This window comes from Panthera onca, chromosome C2 (assembly GCF_046562875.1).
Source record: "Panthera onca isolate mPanOnc1 chromosome C2, mPanOnc1 haplotype 2, whole genome shotgun sequence".
Classification (NCBI taxonomy): Eukaryota; Metazoa; Chordata; class Mammalia; order Carnivora; family Felidae; genus Panthera; species Panthera onca.
Window position 1 is genome coordinate 61,367,697 of NC_138347.1, and position 26,604 is coordinate 61,394,300.

At 38.7% G+C, this 26,604-nt stretch overlaps 1 protein-coding gene and 1 long non-coding RNA gene across 40 annotated transcripts in view; one reads left to right on the top strand and one right to left on the bottom strand.

Moving 5' to 3' along the window:
- Nucleotides 1–1,887, bottom strand: part of ZBTB20 (zinc finger and BTB domain containing 20) — a 785,665-nt gene extending 783,778 nt beyond the window's left edge. For 32 of the 36 annotated variants that reach the window (XM_060640810.3, XM_060640799.3, XM_078453022.2 and 29 more), the window contains exon 1: nt 1,789–1,886. The gene's annotated coding sequence lies outside the window, so the exon portion shown is untranslated. Of the gene's footprint in view, nt 1–1,788 lie in introns of all 36 variants that reach the window. The other 4 variants (XM_078453036.2, XM_078453030.2, XM_060640816.3 and 1 more) reach the window with 4 other exon arrangements.
- A 58-nt stretch (nt 1,888–1,945) lies between these two features.
- Nucleotides 1,946–26,604, top strand: part of LOC132684177 (uncharacterized) — a 406,296-nt gene continuing 381,637 nt past the window's right edge. For all 4 annotated transcript variants that reach the window (XR_009612601.2, XR_009612599.2, XR_013557914.2 and 1 more), the window contains exons 1-2: nt 1,946–2,312; nt 11,772–11,889. This is a non-coding gene — a long non-coding RNA (uncharacterized LOC132684177). The remainder of the gene's footprint in view (nt 2,313–11,771; nt 11,890–26,604) is intronic.

Consider the following 26,604-nt stretch of genomic DNA (forward strand, 5'->3'; position numbering starts at 1 on the left):
GTGATATTACCATGCACAATTTGTACACCAACTTTGATACATTCTGATTAAGAATGAGAAGAGTGAACAAAGGCATGTAAAATCAATGTAAATTGTCTTTTTTGTTTTTGTTGTTGTTGTTGTTTTCCTAGAAATCTAGAAGTACCTAGTTGTAAAGCTGAAATGCAGAAAGTAGCCAAATCTGGCCTGGTCAAACTTACGTGAGGGACAGAGGAGAGTATATCTGAACTATTCCCATGTGATAGCAAATGGTATTTGAGATTAGGAGCAACAGGTAAGAAAGTAAACCATTTATGAACTGAATTTGCTAATACAAATGCTTATCATTTAAATTTAGTCTTTACAGCTAAAGAATTTATTTACAAAATGGTCGCTACAATTTGTTTTCAAACTTTCACTAGCAACAAGTTAAGGATAGCTAACTTTGGAATAGAACTCGCTTGAAAACATGGGGAACGAGGGGCCTCTGTTAATTCTATTAGCTGAAACTTATACACGACCACGCAGTGAGAAACTCTCCACTTTAGCATCATCTTGGCATACTTGTTAGCATCATTTACCATACTTTACCATTAATGGTTAAGTGGTGAAGACAATCTCCACAGGTCTAGAAAGTTTACGTGTGCCAGTGCTGATTCTGAGGACATTATTTAGCCCACAGACTTCCAAATTACTTCCTATTTCTTCCAGATTTTTATTTGAGAACTGTCATCCTGCCACTGACCCCATTCAACTGAGTTCAGTGTTAAGAGATCAGCGGATTACCGTGCTAGGTAGTGTAGCTGTACGCCATATTGTGTTTTTCGCTAATGTTTATAGTTTATGTGTGTGCCTAGCATATGTTTGTGCAAGTGTGTTTATCAATAGAACTTTTAGAAAATCCCTGCCTCCTGCCTCTTCAGCATCCTTAAAAAGGGTAACAGCTGCGGAGAGGGGGGTGGGTGGCGGGGGGCGTGAGGTGGGTGGTGGAAGAGGACCAGAAGCCACACAGTAATGCATTTAACAACGTAGGAGAGTGCATTTCTTTTCAACTTTCAAAAAGCTTCCAACCGTTCTATCTCAACTATCGAAAAGCGTAAACATTGTTTAATGTTTCCAAAGGGGCCCAAAGGACAGAAAGAAGGAAAGGCGTATCTTCCCTTCCCAAGCCCCCTCCTCTATAGTCGTAGCAGCGAAGCAGGCGGGGGCCGGTAGCTTTGGTGTCTGGAGGGGCGTCCAGCGGCTCTGGGGCCAGGACACCTCCCGCCCCCCCCAGTTCTCTGAAGACGCTCCAGAGACCGCGAGAGCCACGGTAAGCGGGGGGAGGGCGAGGAGGGAGGGGGCGGAAGACAAGCCGGCGCCTCTAGCAGCTCCTGAGCCCCGGCTAGTCCCCCTCAGCTCTTCTTCTTGGAAGCGGCAACTCCAGGCGCAGGGAGTAGAGAAAAGAAGGCAAAAGACACGTTTCCAGCTGCGGGACTGCCCGCCCGCCCGCTCCTGGGACCCGGGACCCTCCCGCGCTCCCTCCCTTCCCGCTGGGTCGCGCGAGGCCGCAGCCACCGCCCCGCGCGAGGAGGGGCGCCCGGGGGGGAGGGGGCGCCGGCGGGGCGGGGCGCGGGGGCGCGCGCCCTCGGCCGGCCGACGGCCCGCGGGATTGTCTCTGTAACTCGCTCCCCCAACCCCACCCCAGTCCCTTCCTTTCCCGTCCCGTCGCCCCCCACTCCAAGTGTCTCGCGGACGCCTCGTCCCCCTCGCACGCACACTCCCCTCCCTCCAGCCCGCCCCACAACAAATTAGAGTTTTGGGGGTTACCTCCTCGCGCTCTTTAATCTTCTTTCCTCAACTCCTAAACTTCCCCCCGCCCCTACTTCTTCGGCAGAAGGCCCACATTGGGTACCTCACGCCGCGAACCCTCTATCTTTTTCCGCTATTGGATTGTTCTTATGCCACTCTTAGCTTCAGTGAGCCAATCAGAATGGGGCGCCCCTCGTGAGGTTGCCGCCCATAAACAAAATGCACTCTTCCTCCTCCTCTCCCCTGTCCCCGCCTTCATATGCTTCTTTCCTCATCTCTACCACCTTCGATTGGGCTAGAAGAGGCCCAATCCGCTATCTCAAACATCCATTGGGGCACGGAAACTTCGCTCAGAGAATCCTTAATAGGCGATTGGTCGACATTCTTCCCACTCCCCCTACCTCTGCCGCACCTTCGCCCACTCTGGAGAGGTCAGTCGTATCTCGTTGTTCAGTGATCCGAGAGGTGGAAAACTATTGGTTCAGAGAGCCCGTCAGACCGGATTGGAGTGAGCCATGATTGGTCAGCACCGACACGATCAGGTTTGGTTGTCTGCTCCTCCGCTCCTCCTCCCCTTTTCCTCCACCTCCGCCCCCTCCCCCCCACTGCTTTTACTTTCTACGCATTTCTATTTCCTCCTTTATTTATTTATTTGTGATAAACTTAAATGACCCGGCGACGGAGGCGGGACTCGCGGCGAGGCGGAGGATGACGAGGGACGGCCCGGGGCCAATTGCCGAGGGGGCTGCAGGGTGAGGGGCAGCTTCGGTGGCCAGTGAGAGGCAGGTGTCTGGAACGCGCTAGGCCTGTGGAGCCGGGATGCCCCAGCGGAGGCGGCGGTTACCCGCTGTCTGGCGCGGCGAGCTGGCGGGGAGGGGTGGCCGCTGAGGGGAGGAGGGGGTGTCGCTGTCGCAGACAGCTGAGGCAGCAGGATGGAAGCTGGAGCTAGGGCCGTGGGAGGAAAGCTGGAGGGAGGGTCTGGCGAGGAGGCGGCTCGCAAGGCCACACTGGGTCACGCTTGATTCCTGAGGGGTGGGCTGCAGGTTGCCAAGCCAGGAGGTCAGCAGAGGCCACTGAAGCAATGCCAGGGCGCAAAGAGAAAATTTGTCCGTTCAGGAGGTTTAGAAAAATACTATGTAAAACAGTTCGTAGTAAGCCGCCCTTAATAAAAATGAGGATTTTATCCTAACGGGAAAAGCAGATTATGTTTCTTATTACTAAACGCCTGAAGTACCAACGACCCAACCGGAGCCCACAAAATTCAATATCCTGAGGGCTAGAAGGAACAAATAAAGCAACATGGAAAATTAAATGCGGTTCAGATGCTTCAATAAAACCTTCCTCCTCATCCATTTGTCACTCAACATAGCATTCCCCAGAGCCAAATTCTTACCAAGTTTTGGTCCAGTACTCAGGCATTGGGAGAAAAAAAAAAAAAAAAAATGAGGCTCAAGGCCAGCAAGATGTTCAGGAAGGATTCCTAAAAAGGGGTAAGATAGAAAAAAGTGTATATATTCCCTTTCACTATACAAAGAAAAAAGTAAATCTCTGCCAAAATAAAAAGTTGCGTTTTTTAGGGAACTTATATAACAATAATTTATCACAAATTAAGGGACTTTATGAAAAATAAAGAATTTACACTCTGCATACAGAATTTACACTCTGCAGTTTGAAAACAGAATTTTTTATGGAACATGCATTTGGTGTAGAGTTTCTGATAGACTGTGTTAAGTTCTCTGAATTTTATCCTAGACTTCCTTGGGATATGCAGCATGCATTAAAGAAAAAAATATTCCTGACTTGTTAGAGATGGTAAAAACAGACTTTATTCAGGATCATTGAGATAGGTATAGATACGACCACTGTGATAAAATTTTTGCAGTGGAAGGAGATTGGGCTGAACTCCAAGTATATCATGGGCAAGTGGGAATTTTAGCCAGGGAGCAAGGTGGAGCGGTTGAAAAATTACGAAGAGGCAACATTAGGCGTAAGTGGGAATTTTGGCTAAACCAACCTAAAACGATTCTTGCTGAAGACAGGCCAGGGTGATCAGGGGGATGGTGGAGGAAAAGGACCCTGGTCATCTATGAAGAGTGATCAGATTGGGGGTAGGGGGAAGGTGCTTGCTAAACTGGCTTTGAGGAGTTCTTGCTGAAACTGGATTTCACAAGAAAGTGCACAGATGCCTGGCTTTGATTAGGGGTCTTTGGCAGAACCTAAGCAAAAGAAATTGGCCCTGGTGGGAAAAAAAAAAAAAAAAAACAAAAACAAAAACGTAGAAGCCTTGACCTCATAAATACAATTAGCTATCTTTTGAGGAGTATATGAGGGTTTCAGAATGTATAAAATGATTGCATCAGGTGTCAAGTTTTGAAGTCCAATAAAGTGTACAAATTGTTATTGAATCTGGAAGCTAAAATATTTCAGAACTTACGTATAAATCTTAGAAGTGATGTAGTGACTGTAACATGTTCCATACAGAATAGTCAGCTTTACATGAGAAAATTCAGTAAAATTTAACAAAGATGTTTAAACAGTTAATCTCTTAACTTTTCCAAGGGGCAGTGGCCACTCCCTTTATGTACTACTTAAAACTCATCCTTTTCATCAAGGTTGGTGTTTGTTTGTGTTTATGTTTACTTATTTATTTGGAGAGAGAGAGTTCCAACAGGGGAGGCACAGAGAGAATCCCAAGCAGGCTCCACTCTGTGAGTGCAGAGCCCAATGCAGGGCTTCATCTCAAGAACCAAGAGATCATGACCTGAACTGAAATCAAGAGTCCAGCACTTAACCAGCTGAGTCACCCAAGTGCCTCTTTTCAACAAGTTTTTAAAGCTATGATTCAGTGTTATTGGTGTGAGACTTGTTAGGATTGTAATGATAAAGAATTAGGAAAGCAATGTAAGGTGCTCCAGTGGTGCAGTCGGTTAATGCATGGTGCTTATACAGGAAAGCAGTGTAAAATAATACTCTAATTTATAAATATTTGTAAAATATTCTCATTTATATCCAGTTTTCCTGATGTCAGATTCTGGGGTTAGAATGATGTGTCTATAAAGAATATGTCAGTCTTTATATTTACATTACCCACGCACAGACTTCAATCACCAACCTACCCACACACAGATATACAAAAGTCCCGAAAGATGCAGCAAGAATTCCACACTTGTATCAAGGGGCAAAGAGATGTTTCTTTGGTGTAGCAATTAGCAGAATTGAGAAAAGGGATACAATAAGAAGGATGTGGTAACAAAGAATGAGAGGGTGATGAAGAAGGCATGATTGATAGAAAATGAAAAAAGTGAGGATTGCTTAGCTAAGGAAGAATTTTATAAGGAATTTCTCTCAGGACCTTAACCTGTTTCCTTCACAGATCTTAAATAGTATACAAGCCCTAAAATTTTAAAGGTGATTAAAAGAAGCCATACTAGTAGTAAGTGAATTCTTCGTATGTTACAAATGAAGATAGACTTTCAATGCTTTATCTGCATCACAAGTGGCAGAGCTTGTTTTCAAACTCATCTGTTTTCCTTTTTCACTATGCCATTTACTCATTCATTCATTCAAGAAATACTAAGTGCATTTCCTCATAACAGATATATTTATGAGCCGTTAAAATCCCTGGGAATTTAAAAACCAAAGATACACAAGACTTGGTATTTTTCTCCAAAGAGTTTACTGCGTATTGGGAGAGAAGTAAAGGAATCAATTACTATGCTATGTACATATGTGATATATATAACATGGAAATACAGAAGAGAGAATGCCTAACTCCTTAGAATTGGGGAATATTTGTAATACACTGAAATCACTATACTGAATACAAAATTAGATCATGCTCCCAAGTGGCTTAGATTCTAATAAGGGCACTAATTAGACATATACAGTAAAAAAAAAAAAAAAAAACAAAAAAAACAAAAAAAACAAACCTATATTACTAGCCAAAACAAGAAGAGTTTTTAAAGAAGAGTCTTAATGATAGAATAAATAGTGTTATGGGAGGTCAGAAAAATACTGTTTATAGCTTGAGGGATGCAGGGGTAGGAAATCAGGAAAGTTTTAATGGCAGAAGTAACTTTTGAGATGGTCTTTGAAGGATGTGTTAAGAGAAATTACCACCTTTCCACACAAAAAACCATATATGAAATACACTTGATAGTTTTGCCATTTACTCAAAGACAGGTACCACTTTTCTGTATATGTGCTCACCATTAATCTAAGCAAATAATAGCCAATAAAAATGTTAAAAGAAATGAATCTTTTATAGTGAAATAAAGTTGAGTTAAACATCAAAATGTGTTAGGACAACATGCCAATAATAAAGTTTAGACAATTCCATCTGAATCTCTCTAAAGAGAGATTTCTATAAATCCAGTTAACCCAGATGTGATATAAGGTATTCTAGCCCTAGGTACTTATTTAAAATTTGCCGTGACCCCCCAATATGGTAGAAGCATGAAGCCCTTTATAATATTTCACTGGATTTGCAGGGGCTTGTGTTTTCTTAAGTTCCTATACCCAGATACTCATTTCCTTTTATGTTTTCTCTTTTGCCCCAAGCCATTGATTTCAATGGGAAAGTCACAGCAGAGCCATGAGTTTCCACCAAAACCTCATTCACATAACGAAAATATAATGGACTTGGCTAAAGATTGCGATATTGGGATAGGAAAGTAGAGAGAGTAGAAAAGAAGAACTCTGCTAACTGGTGAGCGGCTGGCCCAGGATAGGCAAACTGAACAAGGGAATAGAAGAGAATCCAGAAATAGACTCATGCTCATGCATAAATGACAATTTGATAGTATTATATATCATCAACACAAATTACTGGGAGAATAGAGACTATTCAATAAATGGTGTTAGGAAGATAGGGAATAAATGATATTGAATCTCTAGTTTACATAAGATATAAAAAAAATCTGGGGCGCCTGGGTGGCTCAATCTGTTAAACATCCAACTTCAGCCTAGGTCATGATCTCACCATTCAGACCAAGCCCCGTGTTGGGCTCTGCGCTGACAGCTCAGAGCCTGGAGCCTGTTTCAGATTCAGTGTCTCCCTCCCTCTCTGCCCTTCCCCCACTTGCGCGCGCTCTCTCTCTCAAAAGTAAATAAACATTAAAAAAAATTTTAAGCATAAAAAAATCAATTTCATTCTCAGTCCTAATAGGACTAGATTATGTGTTCGACCTGCAAATGGGAGGTGGGCACTATAATTGATGGTTCTGTCTGAATTACATGACTGGATTCTGGGAGGAACAGTCCCCAACAGGAGCACAGGATAAACAACAACCATACAGCATAGCACAAAGCTCAGAGATCTCCTGAAGTCCTTAGACCCTGTTGTGCCTGAGACCAACTATATCCTTGTCATTCTTAATTATCACAAGTAAATGATTTTCTTTTAATTGGTTAAGGTGGTTTGAATTGGGTTTGTGTCAATTGCAATTTTACATTTGTAAGTCTTAAAGTCCATTGGTAATTTTACAGTTTATTTACATAGATCACACAAAGTTTCATCATTGCCACCGAAAATGTTTTATAGTTGTTGCCCACAATTGTACACAGGGACGTTTTTTAATTACTTATATGTAGGAAAACTACTTGTGTTTATATATTGACTTTATACTCAAGACATCTTAGCAAAAACTTTACTTAACGCTCATCAGTTGATTTCTCTTGATTTTATGTTAAAATTCATATCATCTCCTAACAGTGGTGATTCTTCTCTCTTTTCAGTGTTTGTGATGTATGGTTTCTTTTTCTTGTTTTGTTGTCCAGACTGATGGCAAAATGTTGAACAATAGTCATGGTACAGTGCATCTTTGTCTTTCTGAATATTTGATGTTGCACCTTTAAATATGTTTCTTGCTGAAAGTTCTGTTAAAGCAGTTGCCATATATTCATAGTTTGCAAAGTGTTGTATCTTGAAAATCATGAATAAGTATTGAATTTTATCAAATATCTTTTCTAAGTGTACAAAATAATCATTATTATTTTCCCTTTATTCTGTCAATGCATTGAATTACAATGACAGGTTTACTGATATCGACCCATTCTTCCATTCCCAAATTATTTTTTTAATTTTATTACTATTTAAAGAATAATGTATTTAATTTATTGATATTTTTATCTGGGAATTTGAAAAATTCAGAGATTGATATTTATAAGTAGGATGAACCTTGTTCAGCCTTTATCTAATTGTGAGATTTTTATTGGGATACTCTCTTAGAATTAGTAGGGAAAATTATGTCTTTTACCATGCTTATGGTTTTTATTCTTTTTTTTTTAAGTATAGATTTTTGTTTTTGTTTTTGTCTTAAATTTATTTATTTTGAGAGAGAGCGAGCAGGAAAGGGGCAAAGAGAGCAGGAGAGAGAATCTTAAGCAGGTTCCACACTGTTAGTACAGAACCTGACACAGGGCTTGAACCCACAAACTGTGAGATCATGACCTGAGCTGAAGTCAAGAGCCAGAGGCTTAGCAGACTGAGCCACCAAGGCACCCCTAAAAGGGTAGACCCCATCTATCTTCTCAGTTCTATAGTTGTGGACACTATACCTATCTACCTCCTCCTGATTCATTTTGATAATTTAAATTTTCTTAGAAAGGTATTCCTTTCTCAAATTTAGGTGTTTTTTATTCAAATTTCCATATTTACTTTTTAATTTACATAGTGTTATTTTATTTTTTAATCACTTGTCTTTTTTAAGTGGCCATAACTGGTGTCTTTGACAGCACCACATTTATTTCTTTGTGAGCAGATGATATTATTTATGTATTTATTTATTTATGTAATTGTGTTTGCGGTTTAATTTTTTTAGCAGGCATCTGAATCATCTTCCTACATCTGAGGAATTTTAGAATTTTGGACCTTATCTATCACTGTGTGACGAACTATTCCAAAACTAAGTGGCTCAAAACAACCACTGTTTTCTTTGCTCCCTATTATATGAGTTAGCAATTTGGGCTAGGTTCAGTTGAGTGGCCCTTCTACTGGACTTCCTATTGTTTGGGACTTCACTCCAGATCACAGAAATGTCAAAAGCCCCACTTGTTCCCCTTTACATTACTAGAGTCACCCTGTGTATGGCAGGCCTTACTCTCCGTACATGCACAGACGCAACAGATACTTCAAGTAGCTGGCAAATTCAGTTTACCCAAAAGAAACTCTTCTCCCTCTGGTATTTTGGTTTCTCAATTCTTCTTTGTATCCACAGGTCTCTGGTTTTCTTAAAAATACAGTTTGGTAATGTATGTAATTTTTTTTTTTTTTTTTCTAGTTCAAGTGGGAGTTATGGCCTGTTACTATCTTCTGCATCTTGCCTGGAGGCAGACATTTAATATTTAAGTTTTAATTTCAGATATTTTTCAGTTGTAGAATTTCCACTTGATTCCTTTTGATGAAGTCATATCTATGCTGAAATTCTCCAGCTTTTCCTCTTATTCCAACATATTAAACTTATTTAGAACATACTTATTTAAGTAAAACTCCCACACCTGTAGGCTTGTTTCTGTTGTCTTTCTCTTGGTTTGAGTCATTCATTCGTGTTTTTTTAGTATGTCATATAATTATTTACTGAATGCTGTTATTGTGATGAACAATTATGAAGATTAAGTTTTCTTCTGGAAGGCAGAAGAGTGTAGGCAGATCACTTTGATCCTGATGCAGGCTGGTGTTAGTGTTTATTTAGGAATGTCCCTTTGAGACAGGTTTATTTCCATAGGCAGAGCCTTTCTAGGGTCTCAAATGAAAGCCTTGGTATTTACCGGTTCTATTTTAGCAGTCTCTGAACTCCATCCTCTGTCCTGAAGCAAGAAATTTCTGCTCAGCTGTAGCCTTACAGCTGCTGTTTTCTGGTGGATTTCTTGAAGTTACTCTCTGCATATATAGCTTAAAGTCCACAAGCTTCTCAAGATAAATCACCTGCATAATTTTGGCCTTACTTGGGTCAATCCTTCCTCTCTGAAATTTGCCCTTCAAGTTTCAACCACTTTGGCAGAGTCAGACCCTGTCCCATCATGCCTGTAGGTCTCTACTCAGACTCTATTCCCCACTTTGTGAACTAGCAAATGGCTCGGGGAAAAGGCCAGACTGACTTTCAAGTTCACCTTGTTGTGCTTCTCTTTTCTCAGGAATCATAGCCCTTCAAACCCTGTCTGCATCGATTGTCTTCAAGTATTTTATATATTTATAATTTATTCAGCTTTTATAGTTGTTTCTGGCACAGAATTAGTCTACTAAAAGTTACTCTATCATAACTGGAACCCCTATGAATAATATATATCACTTTACCATGTTGAACATATAAAACCAGTTTACCTGTCCTTTAATATTCAAATTAAATATTTGTAATCATCCTCTAATAGAGTAAAGATGTCCTTCATTCCAATTCAGGATATCCCAGTGATAAGTCTAAAATTCTCAGAGATGCTTACTAAGTTATGACAGTCATTCATGCTTTCGTATCATGACCAAAACATCTGATTTACTCACTAGGAAAGGTTTCCATTGATTCTGTTGCTTCCATCCAATGTTGCTTTCAAAACTGACAGATCTCTCTCTGAGATAGAGTGCCTAACACATATGTCACTAGAGCTGGTCCCACTTTGGTTTCTTAAGGGTCAGGCATGGTGTGGAAACCTCTTTCCCTATGTTAGTATCATTTATGGACCCATGAGCCTAGACTTCAAACCTTATAGTGATTTTGTTATAGAGATCTCCCAAAAAAAAAAAAAAATTAGAGATAGTTTACTCTTGGCATCCATGCAGTGGATGGGTGGTGGCATCAGAAAGATTTCCTGCCTCATCCACATGCTGGGCCAGAACAAGCCCTTTCCTCCAAACTTTGTGTTCTAATCCTCAGGTAAGGATGGAATTATTTCCTTCATTGTCCTAAGACTTGCTGTAATTTCTGTCACTAGATAAATCAATAAATCACATTTTTGGCTAGGGAAAGGTTTACAATAATGTCAAAAAATAATCTCTTAAATATTATTTACCCAGGAAAGTTCTCCCTCTCTAAGGTTCCATTGTTCAGTGAATGCCTCAATGTTGACGTGTGGACCATTTCAGTGTTAAAGAATGTCCATAGATCTGGTATACATTAGAAAGCTACTAGAGATATGTTAGTTTCCTTTTGCTGTTGTAACAAATTATCATAAGCCTAGTGACTTAAAAAACATAAATTTATTATCTTACACTTCTGGACATCAGAAGTCCAAAATCAATCTCAGTGTGTCAAAATCAAGGTTGTCACAGGCCTTGATCCTTCTGGAGGTTCTAGGAGGAAACCCATTTCCTTGTCTTTTCTAGTTTCTGTAGGCCACCTGCATCCATGGAACCATGAAGCCCCATCCTCCATCTTCAAATCCAGCAGCATAGCATTCCAATCTCTCTCTGCTTCTAATATCTTCTTGTTTTAACTCTGACCCTCTTGCCTTCCTCCTATGAGGATCCTGGTGACTGTATTTGGCTACCTGAATAATACAGAATACTCTCCCCATCTCTGAGATTCTTAATCACATCTGTAAGGTCTCCTTTGTTCTGTGACATATTCTAAGGTTCTGAGGATTAGATTATGGACATCTCTGGGAGAAGGATAAATATTCATCCTATCAGAGAAGGCCTCTTAAGCACTATGATCTATATACTCTCAAAAAACCCAAGGAATATAGGGCTCTTGTTTTAGAAATGGAACCTAATAGTCTAAACATAACTTCTTAAGTCTTAACAACAATCCTTGAGTATATGTATTTTTACATAGCAATTCTATAACCCAAAGACTGAAACACTCAATTTCTATAGCCCAAGGATTTCTGGACTATTTCCTAATGTATAGACATTAGAGTGGATGAGGTGGAGATGGCAAGTAGGATTTCTCCATTGCTAAATGTTTTTTAAAGAACAGTCCTAAAAGCTATTCTTTTAAGATCTTTCAAAATCATGCAACAGTCTAGAAATAGCTCAGTTTATCAAAGATTAATTACACTCTCTCTCACAGGCTGATGGAAAATGCATTGGAGTCTAATCCAGAATCACAGCCAGAAATCTAGAGTCACAAGAATTCACAAGTCCATGAATTTCACCAAGATCCTTTTTTATGCCCCTCCTCAAATTCAGTAAGTGCACTCTCTAAGCTATTTTATTTATTTATGTATTTATTTATGTATGTATGTAGGTATGTATGTATTTATTTATTTATTTATTTATTTATTTATTTATTGTCTATCTGTAATTGGCAGAAAGGAATAAAAAGACCTTTGGTGACTTATTTTTTTCTTGAAAAATATGACTTTAAGACAGAAGTCAGGGGGCGCCTGGGTGGCGCAGTCGGTTAAGCGTCCGACTTCAGCCAGGTCACGATCTCACGGTCCGTGAGTTCGAGCCCCGCGTCAGGCTCTGGGCTGATGGCTCAGAGCCTGGAGCCTGTTTCCGATTCTGTGTCTCCCTCTCTCTCTGTCCCTCCCCCGTTCATGCTCTGTCTCTCTCTGTCCCAAAAAATAAAATAAACGTTGAAAAAAAAAAAAATTAAAAAAAAAAAAAAAAAAAAGACAGAAGTCAGTATCTTTGTGAACCCTACAGAAAAAATGGATCATGCCTCTACATAAGGAAATACTAAAGTCATCACCTAGTAGAGAAAAGCATAAAGGAAATTAGAGATTTTTTTTTTCAAATTGTGTATCCCTAAACTATTTGTGCAGAAAACTAATCTGCTCTGTATTAAATCTCCAGAGAAGATTGGTTTAAAAGTAACTCCATTGTTTCTTCAACATCTTAGTTAGAATTTTCATGTTTCCAAGTTTATGAAATGCACCTAAATGAATGATATTCTAAATGCCAAGGACATTTTGAGTTTCAAAACAGGATGCCTTCCTGAGAATCAGATTTAAGCAGCTATCCTCATAAAAATCTTTGGCAAGTACAGAAGCCACAGGGGGAAATGACAATAAACTTTTAAGTTTGAAGACTGGATATATGAAAATATGATGCCTATTTTCAGCACCTTTTATAGATATACAGTAAACTTGGTTGTTTAAGAATATGCAAGTATATTATGTTTAACTTGATTTTCTTGGCCTATTTAGAGATCATAAACTCCCCCACAAGGTAAGATTTTTTCCTACTTTTTAAACAAGTCATCATGAAAAATGTTTTCCTCACCTTCTAATTTTACCATTTCCTTCAAGCCTTCATGGGCTATACACTTTGCAAATAATGTCCAAAATTGGAGACTGAGAGAGTGTCATTTTAAATGAAAAATTTTCAATGGATCCATACACATCTTTCATTATGGCTGGTAGTGACTCTGGGAGGGGGAAGGCTTGTTTGAGAGCAGAAAGATTTAAACTTGTTGAAGGATTTCATTGAAAGACTGGTATTGTTCAAAGCACATAAGAACTAAACACTTGCAATAAGTGGTTATATTCTCAGGAAATTTGGATGATTTAGATTTGGGGGACAAGCAAATGAGTGGTTCCCTGTAAATAAAAGGTCCAGGAGCATAGACTCACAACCCTTGCTAGCTCTTCTGCTTCCTGTATATCCTCAGATATTTTAGTGCTTCCCATATCAGTAGTGTAGGAGAAGTAGTACATATGCCTGAGGTAAACTTGAGTTTCTTCATAGAGGACCAGAGACCAAGGGAAAGAAAAGGAAAGACGTTTAGACCTGTTTTCTGATTCTCATTGGGAACACTCTGATTTACTTTAATCTGTACACACTGGATCGTGCTTGCGTTCTTTGCATTCTCTACTACCTACCCTTCAAATTCAGAGATGATACAACATTTGAATTTAGAAGGAATGCAAAGCACAAATCTTGAAAATCAGCACATTATTACATTGTTATTTGAATTTATATGTGATGATTTAAATATGATTTAAATATGAAAGTCTTTTTCCTGTTTTCTTTCATGGCCAAAGTTTAAACTCTAAAATTCAATTGAGAACTTCCTAATTTTGCAAAATATTGTATGCATAAATACACATTACCATTATGCATCAGACAATCTCCTGAAAGAAGCATGTTAATTCTGTTGCAGTCTAATAAGGGCCATGGTGGAGGTATGTCCTAAACCTAACATTTATTGAATGTTTATTGCATGCTTAAGGACTATATATACAGTTAATTTTTCCATAGCTTTATGAGCTAAGTACAATTATTATCTCCACTGAAATACAGGAAGAATTGAGGCTTAGCATGTTTAAAAACATAGTGAATTTTTGGGGAATGTCAAATAGTTTACAGTGACTGACATCTAGGTTTCTGTTGAGATATCCTTTATTGTGGGATAGAATTGATTCATTAGGTTTGTTTTTCTTTTTCTTTTTTTTTTTAAGTTTACTTATTTATTTTGAGAGAGAAAGAGAGACAGAGAAACAGAGAAAGAGAGAGAATCCCAAGCAGGCTGCATGCTCAGCATGGAACCTGACTCGCGGCTCAGTCTCATGACTGTGAGATCATGATCTGAGCTGAAATCAAGAGTCAGACGCTTAACAGACTGAGCCACCCAGGCATGCTTCATGAAATATTTTTTTGATAGGCTGGTTGAAGTATCATCTCATACAGCTTCTCTCTCATCCAATCTGTATTTTAACCATTGAGCTTATGGCCTTCTAGTCTGACTCCTCTGATGTTCGTTCTGTCCATTTGTGAGAGGTGAAGGGTGCTGGGAGTAGAAAAACTCTTGGAAAGAAGGGTCCAAAATTCATGTGACAATGATAGATGCATGAGAGAATAGTCTAGAATAGGATCCTTCCCCATAAAGATAGCATCCAAAGAGGAGATTTCAAAAATAATAACTGCAGAAAGAAGAATAAAGCCATAGCAATGTCAAACCTCTTGTTTTGTATTAGAAGTTTTATCCCTTAGCACTGGAGACCAGCAGAACCTTTGACCTTGAGCCATGCAATCTTTCTTTATTCATGGTTGTTTGGAGAGAGAGAGGAAGCTTTGAGTGTCCTTTGGAGCCTGGAGTATAAAATAGATAATAATCATCCAATGGGAGCATATAGAACGAGCCCCAATCAGTATTGAAAGGATGATGTAATTTATCTAAGCCATTTTTGAACTTTTTCTGTAATTTTTAGTTAGTACTATCTCTTAAAGTAGCAAATTGGTAATTTTGCCTGAATGACAACTTAAATTAAGATGTTCTGACCAATGGTTATATTATATTATATTCAGAACCTAGTTCTGAAAGATTATAGTATTTGTTTTATCTCTGTTTTGTTTTCACATCTAGTTCTTATGATGGCCTTTACGATGGAATAATAATTCAGTATTGGAACCAATAAGAAACACTACTGAATTTGTCAGGAGTCCACATTTGCAAGTAGAATAAACCCAGCTCAAATCAATTTCAATAAGAAGGGATACTATATTAATTTACATATTAAGGAGGAGCCTCATTGCTGTTACCAGCACTCAGTCTCTCCAGCTCTTTTTCCTGGCTCTTCTTTTCTTCACTTTGGCTTTATTCTTGGGTGGGCCATCTCCATGTAATGGCAGATGTGGTAATGAAAACTTCAGGCATACATGATCTTAAGTGCAAACTGGTTTAAATAATAAATGTACTGGATCACATGACAGATAGAAGTCCAGATGTAGTGCAGTTTTAGATGGATTCAATCAAGCTCTCTGGGATTTTCTTAGACCTTCATAGCTTTCTAGGCCTCACAGATCTATAGCTCATCAATCAGAGTAAGAGAACAAATCTTTCTCCTCAATTATTGGATAGAAATCCTGCATTTCATTCTGTGAGAACTAAGCTTAGGTCATACCCCCATCCTGGAACCAATATCTAGGGCTACAGGGATAGGAATTCTTCTGATTGGCTTATACTACTCAAGACCCACCTCTGGACAGTGGGTAACAGTCCTACTCAAGACAAATGCCTTCTGTGTAACAGGTGACAAGTGAGATTGATACTGGGGAGGGCAATACCCACAGGACAGAATGAATAGTTCTTCATTATTCCAGCAAAAGTGTTGAAGGAGTTTCCCATTGGAGAGTTCCATTGGCTCAGGCTCATCTAGGCCCCACTTGACTGAAGAGAGTGAATGGGTCTTCATAGGCAGAAAAGAATTTTGAGAGCAGTCCAAACAATAGCTGTGTACTATAAAATACTTCCAAATCACATCTCCACTTGCTCCATTTTAACTTCTAAATGGAAGTTAGTCTTGTCTACTGCCATAGACACACAGACTAGAAAAATAACATTTTAAAATTCTTGAGTACTAACAGCTGAATTTTTATTTAGAGTATGAAAAGATTAGGTAATATTTTCCAGTGGGAGGGGGAAATTGAGATTTATAGCAATAGCATTTCTTGCACAGAAAGAAACAATGTCTGTTTTTCTGGAAACAAAAGCTGGAAAAGAATAAATCATGTTTTAGGAAAAATTGGTAGAAAATGACAGTTTCTCCCAATCCTTTCATAAAATGCTAGAACTAGCACGGTTTTCAAAGGGCAGAAATGCAATGGTGGCTGATATAGGGACTTAATTCTAATGAAACAACACAGAGAATAGTCCCTGCTTTTAGGAAGAACATTTGTGTTTTTTTTTCTTTTTCTTTTTTAATTACAAAAACATAGTACACGCAATTTGATCCTGAATATATTTTAAAAATACATGATTTCTTTCCTTGCATCTTTGTTGAGTATATTAAAAGGTAAAGCTTTAAAATTTTGTGAAAGTTTCAGATTCAAGTATAGACTTCCAGGGAAGGATCAAAGTTATGAGATGTAATTTAAGAATATTGCTAAATAAAATCCTTCCAAGGTAACCTGCCTTTGATTTATCTTTTCTATTAAAGATTAATAGTTTGAAATGTCATAACATCACAGACTTGAGGAAAACTAAAGCCTGGTAGAGTTACTGTGTAAACTTATATATAATGAGCCTCTGGTGTGCTGTCAGAATGCAGTGTGGAGATGGAGGCTGAGAGATAATACCCCACCCCCTACTTCTATTCCCCAAGGTGGGTGTGGCTAACTGTGGGGAGTGCAAACAACTGGCAATATAGTTACCTGGTACTTTTCTGGCTTGCCATCATTTCTCATTCTTCTTCTTCGTAGTATTTTTTTCACCTCCAGATATGGTTTTTATTTATGCAAGGAACCAAGGGGTGAAAAGTTTTGCCAGCAGATCATTTGGTGCTATGAATACACACTAGTGGTTTAAGGAAGTTGATGGCTGTTTCTCTGTCTCTAGTGTAAGTAAATTAAATGCAGAAGAAAATAATAGATTCTATATACTGTTCTGTTCTTTCTGCTGTCTGGGAAGAAGTCTTATAGGACATACTACATATGAAAGAAAGAATTCAGCGTCATTATTGAAAATAGCATGTAACAGATACATTTAGAATAATTTTTAAGTTGGCTTTAGGAAGAATATTGGGATTGGATGTCACTCGAATTTAATATGTTCTTCCTGGGGGTTTCAGTGTGTCTGAAGACTGGGCTAGCTCCTTTGGGAAGATACATAATGTCTCCACCTTCAAAGAACTGATAGTCTCTATAAATGTAAAGACAGGCATGCAGTTTGCAACAAAAGACACAAGAGAGCAAATAATAAATGGCTAGTGTTTTAGTTAGTTTCATTTCCAATCATAGGGACTCACTGGGGGTGGGGGTGGGGGTGCGGGTGTCATTAGAATTCATCTAATAAGAGAGATGGGATCTCATGGAGCTGTAGGGTAAAGATCCATGCCACAGAGTCATAGAAATACAAGAGCTGGACGCTTGTCCTGGATTCAAGGCAGCTGATAGGACCCCAGCACCAATGCTCTACCATTAATGGGATATGACTACTGTCTGGGTCTATTCTTCTCTGTTTTTCTCTCTGCCCCACTCTCTTGTAGAGTTTGGGTTCAGATTCCTGAGAGAGAATCTCTTTGACTTAGCTAATTGTTAGAACCTCACTTAGCCTGAGCTAGTATTTTCCAGTGGGAGAGGGTAATTCTCACCCAGCCATTGGCAAAAGGATAGGTGAGCCAGCTGTTTGTTGGAGTTGAGGGGAGGAGTGATTTGTGAAGGACACAGGGCTGCCTCTTCCACAAGGCATTGTGAGTGTGTGGCAGAGGGCAGCAAAACAACATGAAAGACAGCAGTTAAGCATAGTACTAATAAATGCAGTGTGAGAACAAAGAAGGGAGTACTTAATATGGAATTCTTAGCCTAGTGAGACTTTATGGCAAATAGGGATTTGAACTGTGTCCTGAATGGTGAACAAGAATCTAGTTTGTAGAGAGTAGGGAGGAAGGGATTCTAATATAAAAGTATTGCACTGCCTGAATAATAGCTACAAAACAGCCTTTATCTTTACCCATAGTAACTGGGACACATTTTTAATATAACTTTAAAAATTTGACTGTGAGCCCAAAAACACTTATAGCATTTAATTAGTCTGATTAAGGACTAATTTTCTAGTTGTGGAGGTGAAGCCAGGAGCAGTTTTTTTTTTCCCCCTACTAATTGAGTGGGTCTTTATACAGAGATGTGATCTCCAAGTGGAGATAAGCATACACTAGCTATATTGTCATCCTCACATGAACTAGAAGGGAGGAAAGGGGAGAATCCCCAGCAAATAGAAAGAATTAGGGAGTGCAGTTTCTTCCCACTCCAGGAGAAGTACCGAGAAATTTCCTTTGCCTCCCCATCCACTGGCAGAAACTATGTTTTCCAACAAATATGTATTTGCCTATTATGGTTAGTCCAAGCACCTAGATGTGAAATATTCTGTTTATATCCCTGATGCAAAATTTTTAGGACAAGAACCCATTTGCCCAACTAGGACCAAATGTCCACCCCAGAACAAGTCAACTGTACCTGGAATATGGATCTCATTTTAGAAATGGAGCATCTCTCTCTTTGCAAATTTATGGTTGCAGGGTTTGATGGAGGCAATACTCAGAAAAGGAGTGCTGTGTAGACGCCACAACAATTGTTCATTTTAGTGTCCCTTTCATACCAAGGAAAGTATCAAGCCTCTCTTCCCATATGGGGCTTTTTTTTGACTTTCCTTCCTTCAAAACCTGAGCTGCTGATATCCTTAGCTGAAATTCTCTAGAATTTAACACTGAAGAAAGTTTGTGAGGGAGTCTAAACTAGTTTTGGTTGCTCCTCCACATTTGTCAGAATTGTAGGATCCCCTAGGCACCATAAAGAATACAGTATACATGGGGCGCCTGGGTGGCTCAGTCGGTTGAGCGCTGACTTCGGCTCAGGTCACGATCTCGGGGTCCGTGAGTTTGAGCCCCGCGTCGGGCTCTGGGCTGATGGCTCAGAGCCTGGAGCCTGCTTCCGATTCTGTGTCTCCCTCTCTTTCTGCCCCTCCCCCGTTCACGCTCTGTCTCTCTCTGTCTCAAAAATAAATAAAACGTTAAAGGAAAAAAAAAAAAGAATACAGTATACTTGTCCTTTCAAGAGATCTTTCAGGGGCCTCTGGTATATATTGGAAACTGGGCAAGATTATGTACCTTTCCTGGGCAGTTCTTCAACAGCAGCAAGACTTCTAATAGGAGGTAAAGGAACTGTTACCTGTATAGATTTCCATTTTCTTCATTGGTCTTTGTAAGTTGCTAGAGAGAACCATCATCTTCCTTTATGGAGGAAAGCAACTAAACCAAACATTAAAGTCCCATAGGAATCTTCTGTTCATCAGTTTAGAGTCTACTTCCTCATACCTGCTGTGACATAAGAGTAATTATAAAAATTGCCAAAAATTATTTAGTACTTATTATGTGTCATGCACCTTCTAAGTCAGTACTCTACAAACTATTATAGATTGGCCCAGTTCAAATCGAGCCTGCTACCTATTTTAGTAAATAAGTTTTTATTGGAACACAGCCACTCCCATTTGTTTACATATTGCCTATGGTTGCTTTTGCCCCCCAACAACCAAGCTGAGAAGTTGCAACGGAGACCCTATGGTCTACAAAGCTGAAATATTTACCATCTGGCCCTTTTCGGAAAAAGTGGCTGACCCCTGACTTAAGCACATAATGTTTATCTCTTTGAATTCTCACAATAATCCCATAAAGTAGATACTTTTTTTTTCATTGTTATTTTACAGATGGCAAAAATGAGACACAGAAAGGTTTAAAAACTTCCTCAAGTTCACACAACTAGTAATTGTTAGAGAACTAGACTTATTCCTTTCAGAATTTTGAAACATTGGTCAGATCTAATGTGCGTTTAGACCCCAATGATAATAGTTACCATTAGTAAAGTACATATATATGAGGGCTATATAGCTGCTGTTAGATTCAATGCTAATTCATAACTCAGCGATGCAAAGGTAGTGTAATCCTGGGCCTTGTAGCAAGGTAATTTGTGGGTAAAGAAAACCTTGTGGCAGTGTGATAAATTGCATTAATGACCCTAGTTCTTTACCCTTCCCTGTATCTGTGCTATTTGCCATAAGACTTCACATTCTTCCTGCTAAAGAGGTACAATGTATTTTCTCATTCTTTGATTTTGGGTGTGGCCACATGGCTTATTTTGGCCAATGGGATGAGGCAGAAATGGTAGTATGCCAGCACTAAACCTGAGTCAAGAGGGACCTGCATTTTTCTTATCTTTGTGTGCTTCTGTCATTGCCACAGAAAGAGCAGATGTGAGCCAGACTGCTGGACCCAGGAAAAGAAAGAGGGACATGCAGAGCGTAAGTTCCCTAACTGGCTCACTTCCCTTGGTCCATTCCCGATCAGTCAACCTCTGGTCAACCCACCCACTGATACATGAGCTAAATGTTGCTGAGATTTAGAGGTTCTTTGTCATACAGCAAGAGCTAACTGACACAGGCAGATTTCTTCAACATAAGTCTGTGGATATGGTAGCTTTAACCAGAATGGTTATGAGAATGGCAGGCAGTCAAAGTGCCACAGACTTCCCTTATTTCTTCAAAATATGTCTGAGGATGTGGAAGCTTTAACCAGAGTGCAGTTGTGGGAATGGCTCCAGGTGTCCCAGATTTTCCTCCAGAGGTGGTTCCCTTAAAGCCCAAGACAAAGATATTGCAAACAACTCAAAAGACTGATTAAACAACAACAACAACAACAACAACAACAACAACAACAAAAATCTCCAATAAGGAAGAATGTGTCTTCTTGTGTGAGTACATACAATATATAGGGACCTCAATCCTTGGTACTCTAGGCTTTAAAAAGTATGGCCAATAAATCTAATGTAGTGGTTATAAAACCAGGCAGTAGAACCACAAGGGAAGGAGTGCCAGGCATCTACTGGAATGGCAAATATATTGGTAGCCAAGACTTTCTCATACCTTTCCATAATGTTAAGCAATGCTCATGGAGAGCTGTAGAAAATGCAGGACAACACAGATATTTGATGAGATCAGGAAGTATAAATGGAGTTCAGGTGTGACTTGGGCAAAAATCCAGGACTCAAGAATGGGATTTCCTCTGGTGAAAGATCTTGGCTTTCTGAGGCTGGCTGGGAATTTCAACATAACTGAAGGTTGAGACTACACAGAGACTTTTCCTATCTACCACTTTATATGGCACATGGCAAGAATGACCACAATTAGTACGTTTGAGGCATTTGTAAGCATGATAGCCACTACTGTGATTTTCCCCTCACACGCTATTTAATACCTTTAATTGCTTTTATTTAAATAACACTTTGTTTAATAACACTTTTTGGTACTCAGTGGTTGGTGTGCCTTCAAGAGAAAGAGAAGAGTACATGTTAAGTTTCCCGACATAGAATGAAATTTTTTCAGGCACAAAGTATGGCTGAACCCTACAGAAGTATGTGATGCTTAGAGCTATAAAGAGCAATGTACAACATTTTCTCTGTCTTCTATGTATTTACTCTGTTGTTGAAGAGACAAAATTCTTATGTAAAAATAATTATTAACTATGGAAAAATGCTAGCTGGCTGAGGAAATTCCTAGCAAAGTCTTTTCTATAAAATCTTTTTCGATAATATTTGGCATAATAGAAGTAAGGTTGTTACCACAGAACTTTTTTTTCTTTAAACTGGTAAATATGTTAGAAACTGTAAACTGTGTTATAGTCTAGGACAAACTGTACTATTAATTCCTTAAAAGCTTTTTAATTTATGAGTAGGCTATGGCAATCTGGTCAAATAAATGAAGACTCATGCAGACATGAGTCAGACAATCAAACATTATCATTCTTAATCTGTTATGCTTTTATGACCATACACATAATTTTATTTTAAAATGTTAAGCTTACAATGGTGCAGAAAGGATTTCATCTTTAAGATGTTGATTTGAAAAGTTTAGACTTTAAGAAACAATTCTGGCATTTATGAAATGGATAAGTTTTCTTGGTTCTCTTTCTATTGTTAATATATGTAGTAAAGTATACCACCACAGAAGTGTCTCTTCTTCAGACGTATAAATAACAACAAATACTACTATAATAACCACCTTGAAGTGAATTTTTAATTGGTTTGATGACGATAGTAGCAATTCCCAAAATATGCTAGCTCTGTTTACTCTCAATTTTATTCAGCATATGGACATAGGAAAGCATTAGCATTTTCCAATTCCAAGGACGAATGTGTTTAATGTTAAAATAACTCAGAACAGTTCTATGTTTTGCATCATAAAGTTCAAGCAAAAAATATAAATACAAAAATTCAGTTCTGCTGCTGTTATTCTCTATAAATTTGGTCAGGCTGTCAGGGATATGACCTTGTGGATCAATTATCGGGGCTTCCTTTAGCCATCAACTCAGTTGAACACAATATTGTTTCCACAATATTCTGAATATCCTTTCCATGGAGGCTAGAGCCACAGTGATTGGTGGAATACCTGGTAGTAAAGTATCAAACCATAGGAGTTTGGGTTTGAGTCTCAGTCCACACAGCCAGCTTGCAAGAAATATAACTTTCATCTCTTATTTCTCACCTGAACTTAATTTCAACTTTCAAACTGCATTCTGCTGAGTGGTGGAAACTTAATCACTTTGGAATTACACCCCTGGTTTCCCAGTGTTGAGTCCAAAGTCCATGGGATGGGAGTAGAGGAAGAATCAAACATAGTTTGTCTTCTATCAGTCCTGGAATCTTCAGGGACAGCTTCTTTCTCACCTGACCTTCAGTTATCTATCAGCACAGAACATTTCTGTGTTTTCATTTTTTCCTGGCAACGAGATTCTTTCATGGTTTCTCCATAAGCTTGTCAAAAACAAATTTCAAAGCCAAGCAAGCAGAAATTTATAAAATTTGACCATTCTCTATTCGATCTTCAGGGAGAAATTTTCTTGGGTGAGGGCTGCTATAGCCATGGAAGTACATTTGCGGCTTCTTGTGGAAGCTAAACCACCCTTTCCCTCTGCTAATTTGCTTCAACCCAGCAACCATGGCTTGACTTCACCTGTGCTATGTGCTGGGAGAAGAGGCTGCCATGACACTGGAGAGCTCTGTCCCTAGACCATTCTTTGGAGTACCACACTGTGGTGTAGTTTTGCCTGTGAGCCGAGATCAAGAGTCAGAGGCTTAACCGACTGAGCCACCCAGGCGCCCCAGGATGTATTTTGTATAGCATCATTCTCAAGTACAAAATACCTCAGCACTATAATTGATGGTGAGGACTGAGCCAGAAGTCACAATACAGTCTTACTTCCCACCCACGCAACCTTTTTTTCCCCTAACAAATGATGTCTTTAGGAAATCTTATAGTGTTCATGTTAAGAAAGAGTCTATTTTTAAAATGTTCCAAAAACAAGGCAGCAGAAATTATAAAATATTGCCCAGAGTAGGGGCTCCTGAGTAAAGCGTATTTCTGCGACCAGCAGCATCAGCATCACTGGGAAACTTGCTAGAAATACAGTTCCTTGAGCCCTTCCAGAGACCTGCCTCATCAGAAACTGGAGATGAGGCCTAGAAATCTGTGCTTTAACAAGCCCCTTAGGTGATTCTGATGCATGCACAAGTGTGAGAGCCACTGGCCTGAGGCAAGGGTGGGCAAACTATAGCCCAGAGACTAAATCTGCCCACCTATTATGTAAGAGTGTTATTGGAACACAGCTTTGCTCCTTGTTTATGGCTGCCTGCGCTGAGCTGCAACAGCAGACTGGAGTAGTTTTGATACCTTAAGCCCCACAAAGACTAAAATATTTACTTTCTTATCCTTTACAAAAAGTTTGCCAACTGCTGGTCTAGAAAAAGGAAGCCTCTTCAATTTTAGCTTGTACATATTTTTTCTCCATTTGAAGTACAGAATCTATCCTAAGCATTTACCCCAAGTATTCTATGACAAAGTGGCCCTGAACTTAGAACTTTAATTGAATATGCTGATGTGGATTCTATTCGTGTAGACTTTTTTGGAATGTGGAATGACCATTCTTGCCTCCTATAATTTACTTCTCTTCTAGAAATAAATATTAAGTGTAAGAAAACAGTAATTCTTAAAAATGAAAGCCCCAAGACAGATATTGCTGTTTAAAGTAAGAGATAAAATAAATCTAAAGGGTTCCACCTGCTGGTGGAAATAAAAAATGACTACAAATTAATGTAAAAATTACCTAGTCAGTCAAAAGTGATAGTCACAGAAGTTTAGACTGAAAGGATAATCATCTAGTTTCTTTATTTTAAAAAATGAATTAATATTAATATGAAAATAAAATTAGAATCCATTCCTAATAGGTTATACAAAGCATACAGACAATACAGTTTTTTAGACTATAAGCTTTGTGAAGGTAGGGGCGGGGTCAACTTTGTTTATTAGGATATTCCCATCCCTAAGTAAGGTTCTTTGCAAATATGTATAAATAATTTTGTCCTATGATTTAGAGTTGCATGAAACACTAACCGTTGCAGAAAGTTATGTATTTTTAATTTAAAGAATCATAAAATTATGTTATGAAACTACAAAAAACACATTTTGTAACAATTTTACTCCTTAAATGAAAAATTTTCATGGAAGAATCTAACATAAATATGTCATAATACATTTTATTTCTTAGAAAACTAAATGTGCCAATTGGGATAGGCTCTATTATGCCTAAATCTTGGTGGCTTACAATGACAAAAGTTGTTTTCTGTTCACATCCATCATGGTTTGCCTATAGCTCTGTTCCACGTATGTCTTCATTTTGCAACCCAGGCTGTTGAAACAGCATTTGTCTGGAACATAAATGGTCGTCTTGATACACAGAAGAGAGACTTAAATCACACACACAGACTTTTTTTTTACTTTTTAAAAAGAGCTTTATTGAGGTATAATTTCCATACCCATTCTAAGTAAACAACTTAATGATTTTTAATAAATTAACAGAGTTGTGCAACTGATCATGGCAATCCAGTTTTAAAACATTTCATTTTTAGCACTCCCAAGAAATCTCCTGTCCCCATTTGCAGTGAACCCACATTCTTACCCCCAGATGTAGGCAACAATTAATCTGCTTTCTGTCTGAAAATTTGCCTTTTAGGGACATTCTTTATTAACGAGGGAATACAATATATATTTTCCGTGTCTGACTTCTTTCACTTACCATGTTTTTAAGGTTCACCTGTGCTGTAGGGTGTATTGGTAGTTTGTTTCCTTTTTTATAAAGGAATAATTTTTTGTTGTATGGATGTATCACATTTTTAATCTATTCACCAGTTGATGGACATTTGTGTTGCTTCAGGTGTTCAGTTATTGCACATAAAGCTGCTGTGTACATCCATAGCACAAGATTTGTGTGGACATGTGTTTTTGTCTTGGGTAGATACCTAGAAGTAGATTTGCTGGGTTGTAACATAAATTCATGTGTAACTTTTCAAGAAACTGCCCAACTTTTACAAAGTGACTACCCATTTTACATTCCCACCAGCAACACGAGGGTTCCACTTTCTCCATCTCTTCACCAACAGTTGTTATTGTCTTTTTTATTATAGCCATCCCAATGGATATGGAAAGGTATTTCACTGCAGTTCTAATTTACATTTTCTAGTTCAAATGACTAATGTGATTAAGCATCTTTTCATGTGTGTATTAACCATATCTTTGGTGAGATATTTATTCAAATCTTTCACCAGTTTTTTTTTCAGTTGTCTTATTATTGAATTTTAAGGGTTATTCATATATTATGAATAATATCTTTTATCAAATATATGATGGGAAGATTTTCCCAGTCCGTAGCTTGTTTTTTCATTGTCTTAGTGTCTTTTGAAGCACACAAAAAAAGTTAAGGTTTACAAAATCCAATTTATGAACTTTTTTTTCTTCTATAAAGTATGCTTTTGGTGTCACATCTAAGAACTCTGTGCCTAACCTAAGGTCATGAAGATTTTCTATTATATTTTCCTCTAGAAGTTTTATAGATCTAGTTCTTATATTTAGGTCTGTGATTCATTTTGAGTTAATCTGTGGTTTAGTATGAAGAAAGTTGTATCATCCTTAAATCTCCCCATTATATTTCTGACAAGTCTGGCAGTCTGTTGCTTGCCCTAATCTTAATCACAATTTAAGACTACCTGCAATATTGTCCCTCCCAATTGTCATCAAGTTTTTGACAGTGCCCTGGGCATGGAGATTTTCCATTCTGTTCCAAATCAAGTCAGTCCACTCTGGCAGTGAAGATGATAGTGTTCGTGGCCTGCTTGCCCTGAGGGTGGTGGTGGAGCCTCCCTTGGCTAAAATGCCATAAACCCCACTGTTCTTACCCAAGGTTTGGTAGTTTTTCTTGAACAGATGTTTCTTAGTTAATTGTATGCCTTTGGTTAATTTTCATAGTTGGGAATATATATTTTTAATGTCCAGCAATGTTGTTGCTTTTGGGGAAAAGGATTTGCCAAGCTACTCACTCCACCATTCTAGAAGTTCCAGCCTCTCTGAGGTAGTTTTCATA